The 22,500-nt window shown below is 35.3% G+C and overlaps 1 protein-coding gene across 13 annotated transcripts in view; it reads right to left on the minus strand.

The window, feature by feature from the left end:
• Positions 1-22,500, minus strand: part of LOC122806731 (plasma membrane calcium-transporting ATPase 2) — a 2,851,771-nt gene that overhangs the window by 449,598 nt on the left and 2,379,673 nt on the right. The gene's annotated exons all lie outside the window — the stretch shown is intronic.

The following is a 22,500-nucleotide window of genomic DNA, read 5'->3' on the forward strand; positions in this document are numbered from 1 at the left end:
GTGCAGAAAAAAAAAAACTATAGCAAAGTGCTTGTTACATTGAAACAATGAGCTGCTACAGTTTATGCAGGGCATGGAGCCCTTCATTTATGACTGCAAATGCAATAGCGACATTCATTTCTGAGTGCTGGTAATGCACTGAAGGCGTGAGAAGGTTCAGCACTGCATCTGCCAATCACGCCCCTTGACACTTGGGAGAGGGATCACATGCTCTCTTTGCCCCACTCTAAATAGAAGTGTGTTGAACTAGTCTGAAGATCCTTTTTAGTCTTGACATTATGTTAAGGAAACAAAAATGCATTACATACAAAAAATATTACAAAAGGTACAGTACAAACAGCAATAAATGCATCAGCATTAGAATATTACAATTAAATTAAAACTGCAAAATAAAATTTACAAAATATTAAGTAAATGTGTGCTACATCAAAGAGTAGCAGAAAAGACTTGGGTACAGCTACTACTACATAACATGCTTAGAGATTGAAGTACGGATATGCAATGTGCCCATTCATGTTTATCATATGATGCCCTAAATGGCTGTCATGGATATGTAATGACTGCACTTGGAACACCATACTGCGGCATAGGACTCTGGTTAACTATTATCAATAACCATTTAATTCACCTCACAGAGGGTTACAGTAAACCAGGTCATCACCTAAAACATTGAGCTCAGGCCATGATATGTCACAAATAATCACAAAGCAACAAGGCAACAACCACACAGAGATACAAAAACATACCGATGAGTGAGTGTGTAACAAAGAAACTAATCAACATACCTTTTGATGTGAGGGGAAGCCAGTGCACAAAAATCCCCTTTGACAATTGAGGGTACACAGACTCCCCACATATTATAGCCAATGCTGAACGTGTTCCCTAGAGCCAGAAACTTCAGGGTTATAACCCTGTATCCTAGAATTCAATGGTCTCTTAACAAATCAGTGTTTAGTAGTCCATTCTCCATCAGTCTAATGTGTCAAATATCATCTGAAACTGTGCTCTAGTGTGCATCATTCTATAAAAAAGTATTGACAGAAAATCTGCCATTTGTATGTGCATGTTTCATTTAAAAATCCCAGGTCCTGCATTAGATTAGCCTCGTGTAAGATACACTCTCTAGCTTTAGTGTTGATTTCCATAGCAGGCTCTTCTTCCTCCTAGTCTCAGAAGTACACATACTGATTCTGTTTGTCCTTCATCATAAGCCTTTTGCCTAGTAAGAATTTCATTTGCCATTCTCTGTACTAATAAATGCCCTGGATCTTTGGCCTAAATAAAGCTATGCCTCATCTTCTGTGCCTTTGAAACTTAGATATCGTCTATCTCAACAAGTGTAATAGCTCCACAAATACTAAAACCGGGAACATAAATCTTAATCAGCAGATAAAATTTGATGGAGACAAAGATTCTGCAAGGAGCGCCTCCCCTACCTCAGGAACATACTGCAAATTAAGGAGTGAGATACTCTTGTCATCTTAAATGGAACTTGAATGGTTGAATGGTTACTCACAAATTCACCCAGGGTTTGACTGACCTACCTTGTAGAGAAAGGGGGGTATGGCTTGAGGGTAGGTACTGACGAGGTATAAATGGTCATGAGGCTCTATTCATTTATTTATTTATTAACACTTAATTCCTGGAAAAGTCTGACTAGGTAGGATCCCATTTTCAATAGATGCCTGGAAAGAAAAGCTCCAAAGTATTACAAAACATTTTAATAACAATAATTTTGCAATCTTCAAAAATAATACAAAAAGTCTATAGTTTAAAATAATTAAATTCAAATAGACATAATATGAAAACATTGGTTAAGTTATATAGCAATGATTTAATATTTAGTGAAATTTTAGCCAGTTTATAGAGACATTATTTATTTATTTAACATTTGTTTACTGGAGAAGTCTGACCAGGACAGAGCCAATTTTCAGTGGAGGCCTGGGGAGAAGCACTCCAGATGCATGTCTTTGGGATGTGGGAGAAAAATGAAGGAAACCGATACAAATGCAGGGAGGATATGCAGACTCCGCACAGAAGGCACCCCAGCTGAGAATCGAACCAGAGAACCCCTTGTTGTGAGGCAACAACACTAACTGCTGCTGCACCACTGCGCAGTAGGTAGAATTCTGACAAGAGCTGCAATATAAAGTGAGAGAAACACAGCCTTATGGTATGTTTATAGAGAAAGCCGAGGGGGGGGATTGATAAAAATAAATGAGCAAAGAAGGGTTTGTAAGGAGGTGTAAGGTATGAATAGGTACTTGTTCACATTTAGGGATATAGAGGGAGGGCACTGACCTGATAGATACAGGTAAGGAGTTCCAAGCCTTAGCAATACTGCATGAGTATAGACAACGTCTAGCAGATTTGATAGGTTTGTGGGCAGACTTGACAGACATGAGTTTTGGTTACTGGATTGTAATGACCAACTGGTAACACAGTTGTATAGAATGTTATTAAGTGCTGGGGAAGCTGATGGATGTTGGATAATTTTAGAGGTAGTAAGAAGATGATTATATGTTAGATGATGGGGTAGTTCTAACCAATTAGGCTTTTTAGTGCTTAGAAGTGGTGGGTTCTTGAAGGGGTATTCGTTGCAAGTTTAGCAATTTTGCTATTGCATTGTTCAAATTTTGATTTTTGTGATGTCTAGAAGATAGTAAGGATGTCAGCACCATAAAGAAGTGTGGGGAGAAGATAAGTAGTGGAAAGTGTAGTTTTAGTTGTGTTGGTGAAAAAGTTTGGGCAATGAAAAGTATCCCTAATTTTTGATGAGTTCTTATGCAGTTTTGTACAGGCAGGTTGAATCTAAGATTATCATCCACTATCATCCCTAATAAATTGCAATGAGAAGTGACTTCAATGGTTATATTATCAAGAGAGAGGACTTTAAATATTATTTTTTCATGAGAAAGGGAATGGGGGGGTACTATAGTATTGTTTTTTGTCTTCATTTAATTGCTTTTTGGTACAGTTGCAAAGCATTCTGGGATTTTCAAGATATTTTCGTGTTTTATATTTCTGCCACTCTTTCCATGCTTTTTCTGTAACCTGCATTAACATTCTACTCTTTTTGGATAGCCAAACTGCATTATTTGATTTTAGTATCTTCCTTCTAGAAGGTTCAAAGCTATTTAGGATATTCAGGAAAGTTGTGATGAATACAGCATCATCTTGGGGGCTAAGGAAGTTGCAGTTACTAGATTATAGGTAGAAATGAAAACTTCTGGGGTAAAAATGGTTATGTGTTGTTTTGTATACATACTGTGAGAGAGAGATGTGTGAGATTGTGTGGTTGTATCGACTGGGAGATGATGACTGTGAAAGTCTGATATTGTACCTGACAATGTGTATTTGCTGGAGTGTAATACTAGGATCCAGCCTAATAGGGAATCTGATGTTTTGCTATAATGTGTGGGGCTATTAATTCATTGTTTGAAACCAAAACCATATAAGTTCGTGCTAGATGTAGTGCAGTAAGAATTTATGTCCAACCAATTTGACATACACATCACCTAGTAGTGTTTAGTCTTCAGGAATTATTATAGATACCCAATGTAGGATATCTTCCAGTATAACTGAATTATCACCAGGAGGGATGTAACAGGAATTATTATAGATACCCAATGTAGGATATCTTCCAGTATAACTGAATTATCACCAGGAGGGATGTAACAGGAATTATTATAGATACCCAATGTAGGATATCTTCCAGTATAACTGAATTATCACCAGGAGGGATGTAAAGGACAGTAATACATACTTGTTTATAATTATTTTCAGGAAACTAATGAGTAGCTCTGCTGAATTGAATTTTGGTATTGGTTTGTTGTAAGGGGAAGTGTGGTAGTTCAGAAATATTAAAGCAATACCCCTACCTTTCCTCTTTGCACAGTCACTTTGGATAATATTATAGGAGGGAGGTATAATTTCAGAGTTGTTCATGCTGGATTTAAGTAAAGTTTCAGTTACAGTAAGAATATCAGGCTTATGTTGGGTAATTCAGACCTGTAGTTCAGCAGTTATATTTGTTATACTTCTAACACTTATGGCAGCAAATGTTAGATTATCAGGGTTGAGGATTGACCATTGTGGGATTAGAACAGTGTGTGGAAGAGAATTGTCTTGATTTTCATTGGAGCAGGGAGAATGTCTCCTCCTAGAAAGATTTTAGTATAATGGGAAGTTATAGATACTTATTTTTGGAGAGTATTTTTCCCCTTAATTCTGTTTTGGCTTGAGCTGAAATGGAGTGGAGTTAATCTGTCTACATTTGGAGTAAAGGTGAGGGGCATCATTAAATAGATTTGGTGTGATGTATGGACAGTGTAGGGAGGAAGTATAAATAGGTGGTTGGGACAGAGCTGGAGAGATGTTATTATAGAGTCATGGTAGGATGAGAGATGGCCCAGTAGGAGGAGAAAAAAAGAGGATAAGCCGAGAAGCAGCAATAATAAATAAAGGGATCCATATTTTATTGATGACAGGTGGTGGAAAAGTAGGGATTAAGAAGGAAAAGGAAGTTGCAGGGCAATAGGATATTTAGTGATGGTGGAGTCTGAAAGCTGATAGAGGGTAGATAGGAAATATGTATTTTCTGTGAAGGAAGACAGGTTGTCCTTGTAGGAATAGAGGGTTTTAAAAGGTAAGAGTATGAGGATGTAGCTAAAATAGGAAGAAGTGAGGGATTATTTAAGAAAAGTAGAAGATACAATTTAGAATAGATGGGTACTGCTAGGGAAGGGTGTGAGTATGAATGAATATACTGAAAGCACTATGGGAGGGAAAACGGTAGTTGGGAATGGTGGTAAAAGATTAAATGGACGTTAGGAATTAAGTAAAAAGAAACAGGACTGCTTGTATGATAGTAGCAAGGTTGTTTGGGTAGGGTTATAGAATAAAAATTCAATAAAGGGGTTTGGAAAAAAAAAGAATAAGAGTCACAAGCAAAATGTGTATGTGGGAAGTATAAAAGCACAGCAAGAGGGAGGGGGGGGGATTGTAGGTTGGGCAGGGGAGAGTAGTAGGCTTTCATCCTCAGGTCAAATCACAACAGAGAACAATCAGTCCACAGTCAGCACAAAGCCTTGAAATCCCTGTGAATCTTACAACGCATGTGAATTTAAATTCTCGGCAAATGCTACATAAAGCATGGGTGACAAGTCCTACTATATTTGTTCAGAAGAAGATATTTTTATGTGTTAGTACTACCTACCAACATCACTGCATTTTCCTTGTCACTCTTGTTGTGAATTAACACATAGTTACTGCTTTTGATACTTTTCCAAAAAAATCCAGTGATTGCATGCAAGTATTTTCAATATGAATTGAGTTTTTTTTCTTAGAAAAGTATTCATTTCAGAATCAAAGCAATCCACTGATCCAAAATGAACTGCATTTGGGAAGGGGGACATTGTCCATGAGTTCCGGTAGTCAGGATCTGTGCTTAAAACATTTAAATATTCTGTTGTTATGAATCTGCCCAGCCAAACAACAACTGACAGAACTACAGTGGGTAATGTGAAGCATTTCTTCAAAGCTCTGTTTTCCTTTTGTAATCGAGTCATTTCAGTCCCCTGCTGAGTACAGCTTACACTTCATTAAACATTAGCCATACTTCCTGCTTCAAAAATAAAATTAAATGTCTGTGATAGAATGAACACAAACAATCAAAATGCAGTAATGCATCTCTAGAGAGAATTCATTTGGCTAGGAGGATAGAATATTTGAAAATGCAATGCATATTATAGAAACACTAATACAAGGATAAGTGTATTGTACTCCATTTTTGCAGGGTACTATTTTACTTAGCTGTGAACTGCTAATTATAATTAAATGCTAAGAAGCATATTAAATTGGTTTGTTTTGTACAGAAATACATAAGTATATACTGTAACACTGCCTGAAAGCTGAACTGCATTTGTAATTTATTGTTTTGTGCCATCTTTTTCAGACCAAGCTGAATCAGTGTTATAGGAATATTATGCATGAACAGAGCCAAATCAAAATCACCAATCTATACCTGTTTTTTTTTTTTTCTTTAGCCTTCTGTTCATTTTGTACTGGTGAGTTTTGCAGTGGCAGCAGGATTAGCAGTTTAAATCAGTCTTGCCTGTACTAGAATTAACCAGTTCATCACAACTGACTGACAACACACCTTGAAACCTGCCTACACAAAAGTTAACCAGTGTATTTTGCAGGAGGCAAGCTCCTCTGTTGAGGCTTTGCCTCTCCCCACACACCTTTACTTGTATTTATTAACTACCATGATCTACACAACCACACATAAAGAAAATCAACTTGTAAAGGTCATGCAATTGACAGCAATCTCTGCCCCATTCAATTTATGGGTGTTTTAGACAAGGAAATCTAATGCTGAAGAAACAAAGGTAATGGTGGACTCATTGAGGATTTATCACATGTAGGGCAAACTCCCCTATGCACTTCTGTACTCACCATCTTCTCTCGCAGGATATGCAGTCATTCCCTGGCAAGCTGACAGATATAATCTCACCACTGGGTCATGAATTTGACACATGGATATGCTCTGCATCTGCCCCAGAGTTTACTGCATATTCATTTCAATGCATTAATGCCCTACTTTTAAATGCTCAGACTTCACATCACATGTTTTGGTTTCTAAATCTAACTGTAAGTTGCTTAATAGATGTTGCTTCAGAAAAGCCACTTGTCTGCTTAACCTGTAGGAAATGTTTTACTGATGATGATTTTGTTCTGATCTGTAGTTTATCATATAAAATAATGCATCAACAGTGCTAACTTGCTATTACAATATTTAGAGTTCATTGCAGTTCTTCAGTTTCATGCTGAAATTCAGACTTCCCCTTGGCAGAGTGAATCAGCTCAATAGGTGCCTGTCTTTCTCTCCACTGTAATCAAAGGTAAGATGTGTGGGTTAGCTATTTTTTATTTATTTACTTACTTATTTATTATTAATTTTTTGTTACTCAATGCGATAGATCAATTAAATGGACTAAATTCAGCCTCAGCAATACAGTACTGGTGGTAACAAAAAAAAATCAACATCAGACAAGTTATAAACAGATGCAATCCTTGGTACAGTATAAACTGTCTGAAATCAGACTGTATACAAGTTAATACTAACACTGATAAACAAATAATACAGCTTCCCCACAAAGTCAGTAGAGTATTAATATTACTTATGATATCTATAAGGTAGGTTGAGCCATATAGAAAACTGGTGTTTAGGTCAGTCATGTTATGTAGGACTAGTATAATCTCAGGTTAAATTACACCAGATTGTGTGAGGTAGGTGTAGATAGGTCTGCCATGTGATACAGGACTGTTACTCTGAACTTCTGGAACAAGGATAAATGTTGTAAACTGCTATGAAGGGCATCTCAGAATTTGGGGGCAGTAATGGAAAAGGCTTTGTCAGCAGCTGTTAGTAAGTTGTTTGCTATCTGCTGTACAAGTGCATCGTTGGACAAGAAACAAAGGAATCAAACAGTATTATAGTAAGTGCAGACATAAGGATGGGGGGGTTGTACCTTGTTGGTTTTATGAATAAGGTAAGCAACAGGGAGTCAGATATTCATGCATTAGTAATCAATTGGCTCATTTACTGAATACTCAGTTCACTAATTGGAACTGAACAAAACGTGGCTCACTCTATAAAGAAGACATATTTTATTTTAATGCAAGCAAGAAAAGGAAAGTCATAGTTGAGCTGAAGTTGAAGAATATTCTTCCTTATAAGAGATCTATCTTCATGTAATGTGAATCAATATGTTTTATGGCACCTTTGCAGGATATGATTTCTCTTGGATTTAATGTTTTCAGGGTGAATGGTTATTGAGTCTTGTGCAATGTCAATGTATTTGTATGAGGAGATGGATTATATTTTCTGATTATAGGACAGGTGCAATTTTTGTGGGATCTTTTCTCTGTAGGATAAATGCCAAGGAATGTAAATTTAGTGTTCTTGGCATTAAGACATATTTACTTAGCTTGTTTGGAGGTTTATTTATAATTGGTATGTGGAAGTGGCCAAATGGAAACATCTACAACTTGTCTGTATAGAATATATGATTAGACAAGTCAAGGTCAGAGGGTAGACTGTCCATAGATAGACTAAATAACAGTTGGCCAAAAATGAAACCTTGTGGATCATGGGAAGAAATGATTTGAGGCTGTGTATGTGTTCGAATGTTTTTGCAAATCAGGTAGCTTTTGAACCATGTCACACAGAAAGAACTAAAGTTAGTTGTTATTACAAAGATGAGTAAAAGGGTGTGATTAATGCTAGCAAGGCTTGGTGAGGTCAATAAAAGCGGTTGTCTGTTAAGGTCAGATAGGAGTGCGCTAAGATCATGCCTGGCAGAATCTAGAAAAGCTGACATTAGTCACTTAACAGAAGGCTGTTTTGTTTTTGAGTTTGTGGCTTACTGAGTTTTGGAGTTTAAGAAAATCAGAATTGCATATGGGGGTAGTAGACAATGCCATTTGCAAGAATGATACTCTCATAGAGGAATATTTCAGACACAAGCCAATCAAGGCAGAATGTATCTGACGTGGATGAGTTGATGCAGTACTGACTTTATGTCATCTTATTAATAGCAGATACCCTTTGTGTATTCTGTTTCTTGGGTGGTCCATTTATATCAGAATATGGTCAGGAAATTTGGGTGGGATATTTGGGGATGATTGTTTTAGCTATATTTTGGAAACTGATACAATGTTAAGATTAGGTTTCATTTACCAGGTATGAGCTAGACCTCATTTATTACTTATGTCACTGGTAATAGCCAACCCAATACTTAGAGCTGAAGAAGTATATGCAGGATTTTCTTTGCCAGAATAAATAATGAGGAGACCGGGGATTCTAGGTGGTGATCATTCTGTTATTTGTTTTTGAGGAAGGTTGTGTCTAGAAGTTGGTTCAATGTCATCTTAAATAAGTAAAAGTATGCAAATGGTGGTAAGAGTTAGTCTCATTAAATGATCTCTGTCTGGGGTGTTGAAGGTCATTAATTGTTTTATTTTATGGTTAATAAGTAGCAAACAATGGGCAAAGAGACTGTTAATGGAAGACTATAGGGAGATCATGAGGTGAGTGATGGATCATGGGAGAAAAGTGTTAAATGGCAAACAGACTTCATACTGTTAGAAATCACTGAGAAGGCATTGCCAGGGGCTGTTACTCCTAAAAATATTAAGCTGGGGATTGTAGCTAGCAATCATAGTTAAATGTGGTAATGTGCAGAGGATACTGCTGGGGGTAAGCCTCAACTTTGTTTTAGATATTAGGGTGCTTGTCTTGATAGGGTAAGGTAGCTGCTCAAACAAACTAAGGCAGTCCGTATTCATAGGCTAGTTTAATGAAATCACTTGACCAATTCGAAACAGCAGCAACGTAAAATAAACTACAAAAACTGTACAAGATACACCGATACTAAGCGCTTTCATCCCTGCATATGGGGTTTCATCAGAGTACTCATGAATGCAGTATGCAGGGGTGAAAGCGCTTAGTATCGGTGTATCTTGTACAGTTTTTGTAGTTTATTTTACGTTGCTGCTGTTTCGAATTGATCAAGTGATTTCATTAAACTAGCCTATGAATACGGACTGCCTTAGTTTGTTTTATCAGTTTTACGTGTCTTCCGTTTGTTGTCCAGTAAGGTAGCTGCTCCCCTGTTGTACAGCAGCTAAAAGATATTAGGCCTGGGACAAGAAGTTTGTATTTCTCAAAAGTGGCAGTGAGGCTCATATAGTGATTTTTACAAAATAAATAAATAAATAAATAAAAATAAAAATAAAAAAGCAGGAAAGGAATTTGTAACTAGGCCACTTAACATGACTTCTAAAAAAGGGAATGGGAGTTCTTCAGCAGGGATGGGACAAATCTTAAAACATCAAGTGGGAAGTTGTATCATCAGGAGAATGCATTTGCAATAGTAACTTAAGGAGAGATTCATTAAAGGTTACCACTGTATATGCACACTTACTGTAACCTTTCTGAGTGAATGGACAGCACAAGCATTGTGGTAGGGCTATTCCTGAATTCACAAAGTGTACATACAGTGTACATTTTGTCATAACCTTTACAAATCTGCCCTTTAGTGTTAAAAGTGGGAGTGTTACTATGGTGTTAGGTGTAAACTAAGACTGTTGTTGAATAACTTAAATGATGATGAAATGACAAAGACTCTATATATATATATATATATATATATATATATATATATATATATATATGGGTCTAGGTCATAAGATCGACAGCTCATATGACTGAAACACATTTGGTCGACAGCTCATTTGGCTGACAAAAAGTATTCAAGGCAAAAACCTGGGATTTGCCCCCCTCCCCACTGTTGTGCGACTGTGGAGTTGTTATATATAGTTGGGGGGGGTGTGGGGGGCACAGCCCCCCACATTGGGGGGGTGTGGGGGGTGAAGCCCTCCACCTATACTTTTTGTCAGCCAAATGAGCTGTCGATGAAATGAGTTTCAGTCATATGAGCTGTCGATCTTATGACCTAGATCCATATATATATATATATATATATATATATATATATATATATATATATATTATTTAAAATCATGTAACCCACAACACGAACGTTATTTTCTTGAAATGAAAATAATGAATACTATCCCGAAGGGCAAACTTGCCCATTGTGCGGAAATATGCCCTTTTCTCCACAGTAGTGTGATCCTGGAGTTGGTATATATATATATATATATATATATATATATATATATATATATATAGCTGGGGGTGGGTTTTACATAGCTCAGTGTAGTTATGTTAAGTTTAGGGCAAGTGTTTACTTGCCCTGAGAAAAACTGTCCCTTCCGGATTTTCAGTATTCGTTATTTTCATTTCGGGAAAATAATGTTCAGTATTCTGGGTTTTGCAATATAAAAGTAGATCCATATATATATATATATATATATATATATATATATATATATATATATATATATATATATATATATATATATATATATATATATATATATATATATATATATATATATATATCTATATATATATATATATTTAAAATCCCAGTGAGGCATTGAGTAAAGTAGTTAATGGACAGAAAATATGGAATGAAAAAGACAGAGTTTTATACGTGTGTATATAGATATATATGAGATATATATATATGGTAGCTCAGGTAAACGTAAAAGATCCCATGGTGCTTATCTTATTAAAAACGAATAAGGGTCCTTTATTTAAAACATTATATACAATATTATTTACAACATTATTTACAAAATTACATATTTACAGCTTATATAGTGTACAATCTTCTATTTATTTCCTGTATTGCTTTATTTAAAATATTATATACAATATTATTTACAACATTGTTTACAAAATTACATATTTACAGTTTGTACAGTGTACAATTATTTCATGTATTGTTATACAATCATAATTGTCTTACTTCCCTTTATTATTTGAACTTCTATCATTTTCCTTATTAGACTTCTGCTCCCTTTTCCACAAACACCATCTGAGTTTTTTTTAAATTACTGCTAATCTCCATTTACTATTGAACATGATTTCATTTATCCTATTATTATAAATGGTTCATACAACATGAAATAATATTTTATCTATTTTATTAATGTATTCATTAGTTTTAAGCTTATTATTTCCATACATAATCTGATTCATATTTATATCATTTACCTGTTTTATACCTTCCAAAAACTTTCTTTCACATAGTTTTTTTTCACAATTTAGTAACCCTTTTACATTTTAATAAAACATGTTCTGTATATTCATTTTTTTCACAATATTTACAAACTCTTTCAATTATTTTTATTTGGCATGTTTCCTTTTACTAGTACTTTATTAACCACTTATCTCTATAAAAAATTCTTGACATTCCATTTTCTTATTATACTATGCTTTTATAGCTTTAACTTTTCATTCATTAAATCAGCCCAAGGATTAATATAATATTATTTCATGGCATTTTATACCACATCTACCCACATTTTCAATTTCATAATTTTTTATTTTCTGTAAAAGTATTTTTCCTGATATCTCATTTCATCATTTATACATTTTCCCTTTTGATTTTTTTAAGATATCCCAATGCCACTGATATTTATATTTTAATAGATTTAACATTAACTTCTCATTTTTATCACTTATCCGAAGCAAAACTATACAAATTTAATATTTGTTTATTAATCCTAAACGTCCATCTTCTTTATCCATATACAAGACTCATCTCTTCAATGGATTCAGTCTCAAACCCTACATAAAAGAAAATAAAATTGCTTGTAGCATTTTTTTTTCATAAAGTACTGGTGACTTATGGATCTTTGCTAAATATGCAGTCTTTCCCTTTTTTCATTTCTCCACGTCCTTTGGATTTTTAATACAATGAAGGGAATGGACCCCATTCCTAAGTCAAAGCACAATTAAAGTTCATGAAATTAGTATTGTTTCAATCTTTAATGTCAGCCAGAAGTTCTATTCACAGCTTTCCCAGTTTAACTGAATTAATGAAATGAAACTTTTTATTAAAAGATAACTTATGTTTTCCAAAGGCAACAAAGCTCCTCTATGTTATATATTATCTTTTCCCATTGCTCCTCATTTATATTTTTTACTCCAAATCTTATACCCAATACAGAAATTTCTTTCTTTAAAAAAGATATTACTCCTATCTTTACTATACCACCCAGTCCTTTACTCTTGCATTTATTTAATTTTATGCCTACTGGGTTTAAATATTCATATATGTAACATATTAATTCTTTCATCCAGACTTTGTTTTTTTGTAATCAGTATAATATCATCTGCATAAGTCAACATAACTGGAATTTTTATCCATTAATTAGTAATATAAGTAGCATCTTTCATATGTATATTTACATCTCTAACCAATATATTCATAACTAACTCAAACAGAATACTACTCATGGCACATCCTTTATGTATGCCATTCTTTATATCGCTTTGTTTAACCATCCATTCACTAAAATTCTTACTTTATTTTTGTCATATGGTGAAGAACAATCATTCTTAATTTTTTCATTAATGTTATATTCTCTCGTAAATATCCATAAAAGTCCATGTTGTACTATATCAAATGCTTTAAGTATCCTATCATAAGCTTTGTTTCCTCTTTTTTGTGTAAATCATCATCCATGACTTTCCTTAGTATTAATAACAATTCCCGACATCCTTTTCCCTTTAAACGATATACATCATGTTCCATAATATTTTTTGTTTTACTTTTCATTATCTACTGAATTGTTGTCATAAAAATCTTGCATTGTTCAGTATTACAGGTCTCTTCATTTTTGTCTTTCTTTTCCATACAAATGTAAATATACCACTCCATAAATCTGTATACATAAAACCTTCATTTAACCACGCATTCATAATGTTTAAGAAGTATGGAGTATTTTTTTTCTGTTGATCTGCAAAATTCTTATAGAATTGGTATCCTAGTCCATCTGGGCCTGCAAATGACTTGTAATTCACTAGCCCAATTATTATATCTAACTCATATAAAGAAACATTTTCTAATTCTTTATTTTCCATGTCTGCTAATTTTTTAATATTACATTCTTTTTGTGTACCTTCTCTTTATCTTGAAACAGTTTCTTTACATAATTTATTACAATATTCATAATTGTTCTTGAGATCCTCTTATCTCTCCTCTATCATCTTTCATTTCTCTCGTGTTAGTATTTTCTTTAACTATACTATTTTTTCTTGATTCTTTTCATAAATTCTATGTTCTGTCACAAAATATTCTCTTTAATTTCTTTCCAAAACATTTAAAACATTTATAATCATTGTCCTATAATTTGCTTTTTCTGCTTTTCTTACATCTGACTCGCATTCTAAAAAAAAATTCTAATATTTGTTGAAAGCAAGCCACCACTCAGACTAGTTTTTATAACATATTGTAGTGGAAATGTGATCTTTCTATAACTGTATAATTTTTTTCTTTCCATTATTATCCCATAATTCTTATTATTCCTTTTAGTCCTTTTCCGATCTGATATACTAGTTTTTCCTTTATCTTTGGCCATGTGGCTAAATAATATCAAGAACCTGTTAAATGCATCAAGATTTAAAGCTTGGGCTACAATGAAATATAATATTTCTGACTTGTATACACACCGACTGTATGTCCATGAATTAATCCAAATCTTTAAATTACCACATTTTATAACCCCAGTCATTTTCTTAACATCATTGCCTGCCTCTCTTTTTGTTTTTTTTCCCCTCTCAAGTCACAATTACAATTTCCAGTCAATATTTATTACTACATAATCCAGAATTTTATTAAATGAAAGTTCTTTCTTTGCTTATAATGTAAGCACACAATGCTGTAATTCTATATACCCGATTATGCCATCTGAAATCTACAATAGTGAATCTTCCCATCATTACTGATGTTGCGTTTGATATTTTCACTGACTTCCTACAAAGCACCACTATGCCAGAACATGGCTCTTTTCCTAAGTTCCATACTGTGACTCCTCCCAAAAGCTTTTCTGTTTGTAATTTTTCTTCTTGTGTTAGAAATCTTACATCTTCCAATATTATTATATCAACATCACACTTACTACACCAAATTAAGATGTCTATTCTTCTACTGTTAATGTTATTTATATTTACTGAAATAACTCTATAGTTATGGCTATGTCTATGTTGTAGCTTAATGGGAATTGTGCTTTTCTTTAGATAAATTCAAACAATTACCACAGTTACATTATCTGTATCCTTTCTTTTTCTCTTTTACACTTATCCCTTTATTTTTTTTCTCTTACTCCTTTATTGACTATTTTATTTAACTATTTTCCAGTTTATATCTTCCTCATCAATAATTTCAGAGCCTTCTTCTATAATATATTCTGTTCCATTGCTCTCGTTAACTTCATATTTATGTTTTTCTTGCTTTTCTGCTTCCTCTTTATCTTCTACTGTTTCTTCTCTTTGTATATTTTCCTCACTTTTATTTTCTTCTTTATCCTTTCTCTCTACAGTACAATCTATCCACAAATGCTAAATTTTATGACATTTGTAAAATTTCAATTCACATTTTTTGCATCATGACCTGTTTCCCCAAAAATATAACATTTCCTTTTATTATGATTACTTATCAAATTATCATCCTTCCCACAGAAAAACATGTTTTGGGTTGATCCCAGTATTTTACAACACCCTTATTTTCCTCTACACTTATCATACCAGGAATCTGAACAAATTTCTCTTTTTCCAATTTTAATACAATAAGACAGTCCTTTCCACAATCCTTTATTATCATAAACTTTACTAATGTTCTTAACTTTTTAACATAGTTTAATTAAATGTCTCTTCAATGTCACTTTTGCAACTTCAGTTCAAAATTGAACATACATTCCCTGTAAAATGCTTTAACCACATTTCAGTGATAAGGATTATAGATATTTTTCTTTTTATACTCTTCTAAACAGCTTTCCACAAAAGAACCAGTCTCAAATATAGTGTCACAAATTCCTCTTTATGAATAAGAATAAAAGTTCTGACCTCATGAGCCTTTACACCTAATGGCACCATCAAATTATCCCAAATGTCAAACCTGCCCATTTATTTTTCTTCCTTATTCTGGAATATTACAACAAATTTTGTTTGATTGCAGACATTACCTTTCTTCTGTTCCTCTCTCACCACTTTCCCTGGATTTTCTTTAACAGTCTCACCATAAAATTTCTTTTTGAGACTGTCTTCTTTCAGAATGACTTCATATTCATCCAAATGGATTTTAACCATAATTTTACCACAAGAAACATCTTTTCCACTCTCAGGTTCACTCTGCATTGACAGTTCACCCAAAATATCATTCCACAACCCTCCTGACTGGAGAGTTGTAATAATACATCCACAGTTTTGTAAATAACTTGTTTCAAATCAAGCAAATAAGTTTTGCAGAAATGACTCCTCTGAATCATGCAATGATTGCACTACAGCACTGGTGTTCACCTCTTTGCTATCCACCATCTTGGATTCCTTGAGCACTGTTCTCCCAGCCCCCACTGTGATAGGACCAGAATGAACACTGTCCTAATGAGCAGGAGAAATTCCCTGATGCCCCAGCCAAATTTCTCATAGTTACTACCACCTCAGGTCTCCCCTGGAAACAGGGCACTAGCCTACTGGGACTAACCCATTCAACAAAGGATACATCAAAAAACAAGTTGAGGTATTTAATGTTCCATTTCTGGATGTAGAAATTATCAAACATGTAAGGATTCTTACTTTAGAGTTTTCTATCAGTTCACCATCAGTTTTTATACTTTTTTAGTTTTGGGTTTCTGCTATTCTGTTCTGGAGCCAGATTTCTGTCAACAGATATGATCAGTTTTGGTGATGAGTCTGTGTCAACACTTTTTTTTCTTTCATTTTTTCTTTTCATTATATTTTTTTTTATTTTTGGTCTGCCACCCTTCTGACTGTCAAGCCTCTCTCATTGCATGCCATATGGGTTCATTTGTTACTTTAGTGTGAGGGCACTTGTTTCTCTGCTTTTGTCTTTGATGAACCCTGCAGGTGACTAATCCTATAGTTGTCACAAACCATGAGACACTTTGTCAGGCATCTATATACATACATACATAAGTGCATACATACATGTATATATATGTATCATCATCATCATCTTCTTTTGGCTGTTCCCATTAGGGATCACCACAGCCGATCACCTGTTTCCATTTCTTCCTGTCCTCTGCATCTTGCTCTGTCACACCAACCACCTGCAAGTCCACTCTCACCACATCCATAAACCTTATCTTAGGCCTGCCTCTTTTCCTGTTACCTGGTAGCTTCATCCTTAGCATCTTTTTCCCAATATACTCAGCATCCCTCCTCAACACATGTCCAAACCAATGTAATCTTGCCTCTCTGGCTTTGTCTCCAAACCTTCCAACCTGGGTTGACCCTCTAATATACTTATTCCTAATCCTGTCCACCATCGTCACACCCAGTGCAAATCTTAAGATTAATTCTGCCACATCCAGCTCAAACTCCTGTCTTTTTGTCAATGCCACTGTCTCCAACTCATATAACATAGCTGGTCTCACTACCATCTTGTAGATCTTTACTTTCACTCTTACAGGTACTCATCTGTCACAAATCACTCCTGACACTCTTTTCCACCCACTCCATCCTGCCTGTACTCTCTTCTTCACCTCTCTTCCACACTCACCATTACTCTGAACTATTGATCCCAAGTATTTAAACTCATCCACCTTCGCCACCTCTACTCCTTGCATCCTCACCATTCCTCTATCCTCCCTCTCATTCACACACATACATTCTGTCTTAGTCCTGCTGACCTTCATTCCTCTTCTCTCTAGAGCATATCTCCATCTCTCCATGGTCTCCTCCACCTGTTCCCTACTCTCACTACAGATCACAATGTCATCTGCAAACATCATAGTCCACGGGGACTCCTGTCTGATCTCGTCTGTCAACCTGTCCATCACCAGTGCAAATAAGAAAGGGCTCAGAGCTGATCCTTGATGTAACCCCACCTCCACCATAAACCCATCCGTCACTCCCACCGCAGACCTCACCACTGTCACACTACCCTCGTACATATCCTGTACCACTCTTACATAATTCTCTGACACTCCTGACTTCCTCATACAATACCACAACTCCTCTCTAGGCACCCTGTCATATGCTTTCTCTAAGTCTACAAACACACAGTGCAACTCCTTCTGACATTCTCTGTACTTCTCCATCAACACTCTCAGAGAAAACATCGCATCTGTAGTGCTCTTTCCCGGCATGAAACCATACTGCTGATCACTAATCATCACGTCCCTTCTTAACCTAGCTTCCACTACTCTTTCCCATAACTTCATGTTGTGACTGATCAATTTAATCCCTCTGTAGTTACTACAGCTCTGCACATCACACACACATATACATATAGTTGTAGATGTGTAATGAGTGATGGCATGACCACTGTGCGGACATCTGTGTGGTCAGCACCATTGTGGTCAATATGTGTAGTGGGGAAATATTCCCTTTCCCTAGGGATTCTTCTATCTTGGGAGTCAGTGTATATATATATATATATATATATATATATATATATATATATATCTATAGATATATATATATATATATATATATACAAACACATGCATACTATGGATCACTATCAGGTGATCAAATTTCAGAAACTTAAACGTAAATCCTGAAGAGACCAGATGACTGAGTTTCTGACATTTCAAAAACAAAAAAAGAAAAATCTACCTGTGTTACACAGCAACCCCCACACCCCCTGCAAATTATTGATATCAACTCCAAGATCACACTACAGCGAGGAAAAGGTAAATTTCCCAATCCTCCCTGTACCACGATCTCCACTCAAAACCTTTTTGTTTTCAAAACTCTGTCATCCTGCCTATGCAGGATTTCTGTTCGAGCTTCTGAAATGCGATAAACTGATAGGGACCCATATATATATATATATATATATATATATATATATAAATATATATATATATATATATATATATATATATATATATATATATATATATATATATATATATAAATATATATATATATATATATATATATATATATATAAATATGGATATATCTGTATCTATCTATCTATATCTATCTATCTATATATATATATATATATATATATATATATAGATAGATATAAAATTAGCAGGAGTTGTGGGGCATTCAGGCTTCCCAAATGGGAGGGTTCATTGCGGCTTGTCCCCCAGTGAAAATATTTGTTATTGGCTTAACCTGTTCCAAGATAATCCCAGGAGATTGTGCAGTATGTGTCAATGTTCTGTGTTTCAAAGTAAACACATTGATATTACTGGTGTCTGAGTAGTGATCATTGGCTTACTAATTATAGATACACACACACACACACACACACACACACACACACACACACACACACACACATACACACACACACACACACACACATGCACACACACATCTCTCTCTCTCTCTCTCTGAATGTATGTATGTATATATATATATATATATATATATATATACATATATATATATACAAATATGCATATATATGGAGGAGAGAGAGAGAAAGATATATTTATCTCATCAAACTGTGAACACTCAAAAGACATAACTTAAAAAGATCAGTCTTTTCAGATTAAATAAAACAAACAAAAAAAAAACTCCTGGTAATTACACAGATCTCTCTCTCTCTCTCTCTCTCTCTCTCTCTCTCTCTCTCTCTCTCTCTATATATATATATATATATATATATAGGCTTATAATCAAAATGTGGAATGGCAGTTTTACGACTGCCACTTGTTCAAAATTGTGGCACTCAAGGTCCGCAATGCCGAACTGCCATATTACAAACCATAATAACGAATGTAGAGCTGTATTCATTATTATGAGTTTGGCATTGTGACTGTAGATCTCGGTGCAGTGGGGAGTGGGGAATTTCCCATTTTCCTCACTGTAGTGCGATCTCGGAGTTGGTATATTTAAGTTGCATGGCATGTGGGGGACACATCCCCCCACATGGAGGGTGCAGGGGTGCTTGCCCCCCTGTAAAACATTGATGCTAATACAGACTTTTGATTCCGAAAGTTTGGTGTTGTGAATGGGACCATCGCGGTTATGATTTCTGACTTTATGAAGGGATCAGTGAGCACATTTTTGTAGTTTCAGTTCGGCATTGTGCATAAATGCGCAATTGCTGTTCTGAATTTTCATACCCAGACCCTGTCTGCACACTGTATTCTCAGACACAGAGCAGCCTGGCAGCAAGCAGAAGAAGAAAAAAAGAGCACTCACACTTTTGAGCACTCCCTTTTATGAAATGCACCCATATATACACACATGCACACATATATCTGTATATATTGGCGGGCACACTCCACACCTCCAGGATTTTAAAGTAAGCTCCTGTTCGCCGCCTTCTGAATATCCAGATGAGGGTTGAACTTTCTGGTGTGCTGTTGCAGGAAGCCTCCTTATATACAACCTAAACAGGTATTTGGTACTTCATTAACTACCTAATATATTAATTTTTGGAGTATAGCTCTGTGAGATTTCCACACAAGTCATTTGCCATGCATTGAAAGGCAGACTACACATTTTCCAAACTCAGTATTGCTATATATACAGACATGCATATAGAAACACATATTTACCAAGGCAGAATGTCATGACAATGAAAGAGAATTAAAAAGAAAGAGAAAGGGGAAGAGGGTGAGGGGAAGATGGAGCAAAAAGGATAGGCAGGAGATGTGTAAAGAGAATTTGTGTGAGAGAGAGAGAGAGAGAGCTGGAGAGAGAGAGAAGCGAAAGAAACAGGTAATAAAGAAAGCCTACAGCCAAGGAAAAAATGGAAAAGAAATGAAAGATTATGGTAGGGCAGTGCGGAACAGTAGATGGAGTTTGTAGCCCCTAATGGCAAAGCTGTCATAACTTCAATCAAAACTGCAGGAACAGTAATCACTTTGAATAAGGTTTTGGCGAAATGTAGGAGAACCTGAGAAGAGAATAGATCTGCATGTCTATGATTAATTTGTGAACCCTTGGAGTATTAGGGCTTGCCACTCATTAGTAGAGGTCCTCTTAAATTCTTTTAGAAAGGGAGAAAAAGAAGGAAACAAACTTTCTGCAGGATACTGATGGAAGCAATCTGCTAAAGTATAGTTGTTTATGTCTCCTAAACCTAGGGGGAGTATGATTTTGTTTTCTGATTTGTACTTATATAGCATCAGTCCAGGCTTTCTAGCTTCCATTTTCCTAGTTCTGTGCACATGGACCGCCTTACACATGTGTGTTAACTTTGTCTCTATCCCTAACCCCAGTGCTACACATTACCTTATCAAAAACTACCTCCCTTTCAGTCCTACTACACAAGCCACACCCACACCACGCATATCAACAGGTACACAAAACACTAACTCTATCACCTAACCTAGCCTTTACTCTAATTACAACCAAGGAATGCTTGCACACATGCATACATTGTTTAACAAATGCACACACAAACATTCACAAGATACTACATCTCTCGCTCCTTCCCTTGTCCTATCTAACCCTTACACACCAACACTCACAGACTCCTACAGCTAATGCCCAAGCTTTTGGTATTACTAAAAGCTCTGACATCAGTACAAAACCCCACCTACCTTCCCACAGCCACAGTGTAAACAAAAAAGCATATTCAACAGAATTTACTGCAACCATAAATTATATATATAAAATATATATAAATCTTTTGAGTATATTTTTGGTACTTTTCCGTTAACGGGGCAACAGCTTCTTTGGCCTCATTAATGGTTTTGTCATAAGGAAACTTGTTTTTAGTTCTCAATATTTGCATATGTCCAAATAAGTGAAATTTCCCTCTTCTGAAAGGGAATTATGAATCAAAGTGCTGAAATTCACCGTGCCTCTTTTCTTGTGTTTAATATGTGTGAAGGAGTGCATTGTAAGGAGATGACTCCACCGGCAAGGAATTTAATTGCTACTTTTAAAAGCAGTGAGTTGTGTTTAACTCTGTTTCTATGATGATCAGGAGTCTGCATCGATTTTCCCTCTGTAGCAATGTATAACCAACCAAGCAGACATTGCCCGATGACTTCAAGAAGTCCTTAAAATAATGATTTCTGTTTTGTTTTACTTCATGTGTATCGATTGTAAACCAGACCAGGCACTTTCATGGTTGTATAAGTATTCACTGCAGCTTCTTTTCATTTGTCTCATTAGCAACAGACTACTCACATTTACTGCTATTCAAAGCAAAGTCGTAAAGAAACATACGCAAATAGTAGCAGTAAAATGAGGCCAAAAAAGGTTTTACCCTGTAAATGGAATAGTACATGTCACGCGTCTCTTTCTAATGAGATACATGAAAAGAAGCTGCAGTCAATACTTACGTGCAACCACGAAAGTGGCTGGTCTATTTTATAATCCATATTCGGCCTCACACGTGAAGCAAATACAACCAGGCTGAACAGTTGCATGATGAGGGAAACCTTAAAACGAGGCCAGAAAAGCTGTTGCCCCATTAACGGAAAAGTACCATATTTTTTAATGCTGACATTCAACAATGGTGGCATTTATAAAACTGAACATATTCAATTGAAACTCAGTTGTGCAATGGGCTGTTCTTGGTTCCTGTGTCTGTGTGTGTGTACTGAGGCGGGGTAAGTAGCTATCTCGCAACATTCTGGCAGTTGATAAAAAAGTATCCTGTGCTGAGTAAAATATTTTGGCATTCAGAACTGTTGCCAGACACACACACACACACACACACACACACACACACACATATAAAGGAATAAATGTGTGTATGTGTATAAATCTATATTCATATATATATATATATAAAATATGTGTGTGTGTGTGTGTGTGTGTGTGTGTGTGTGTGTGTGTGTGTGTGTGTGTGTGTGTGTGTGTGTGTGTTGGGATGGGTGTTTGCGTCTGTATGTATATAT

Source organism: Protopterus annectens, chromosome 7.part0 (genome assembly GCF_019279795.1).
Source record: "Protopterus annectens isolate FY-2018-M chromosome 7.part0, PAN1.0, whole genome shotgun sequence".
Classification (NCBI taxonomy): domain Eukaryota; kingdom Metazoa; phylum Chordata; order Ceratodontiformes; family Protopteridae; genus Protopterus; species Protopterus annectens.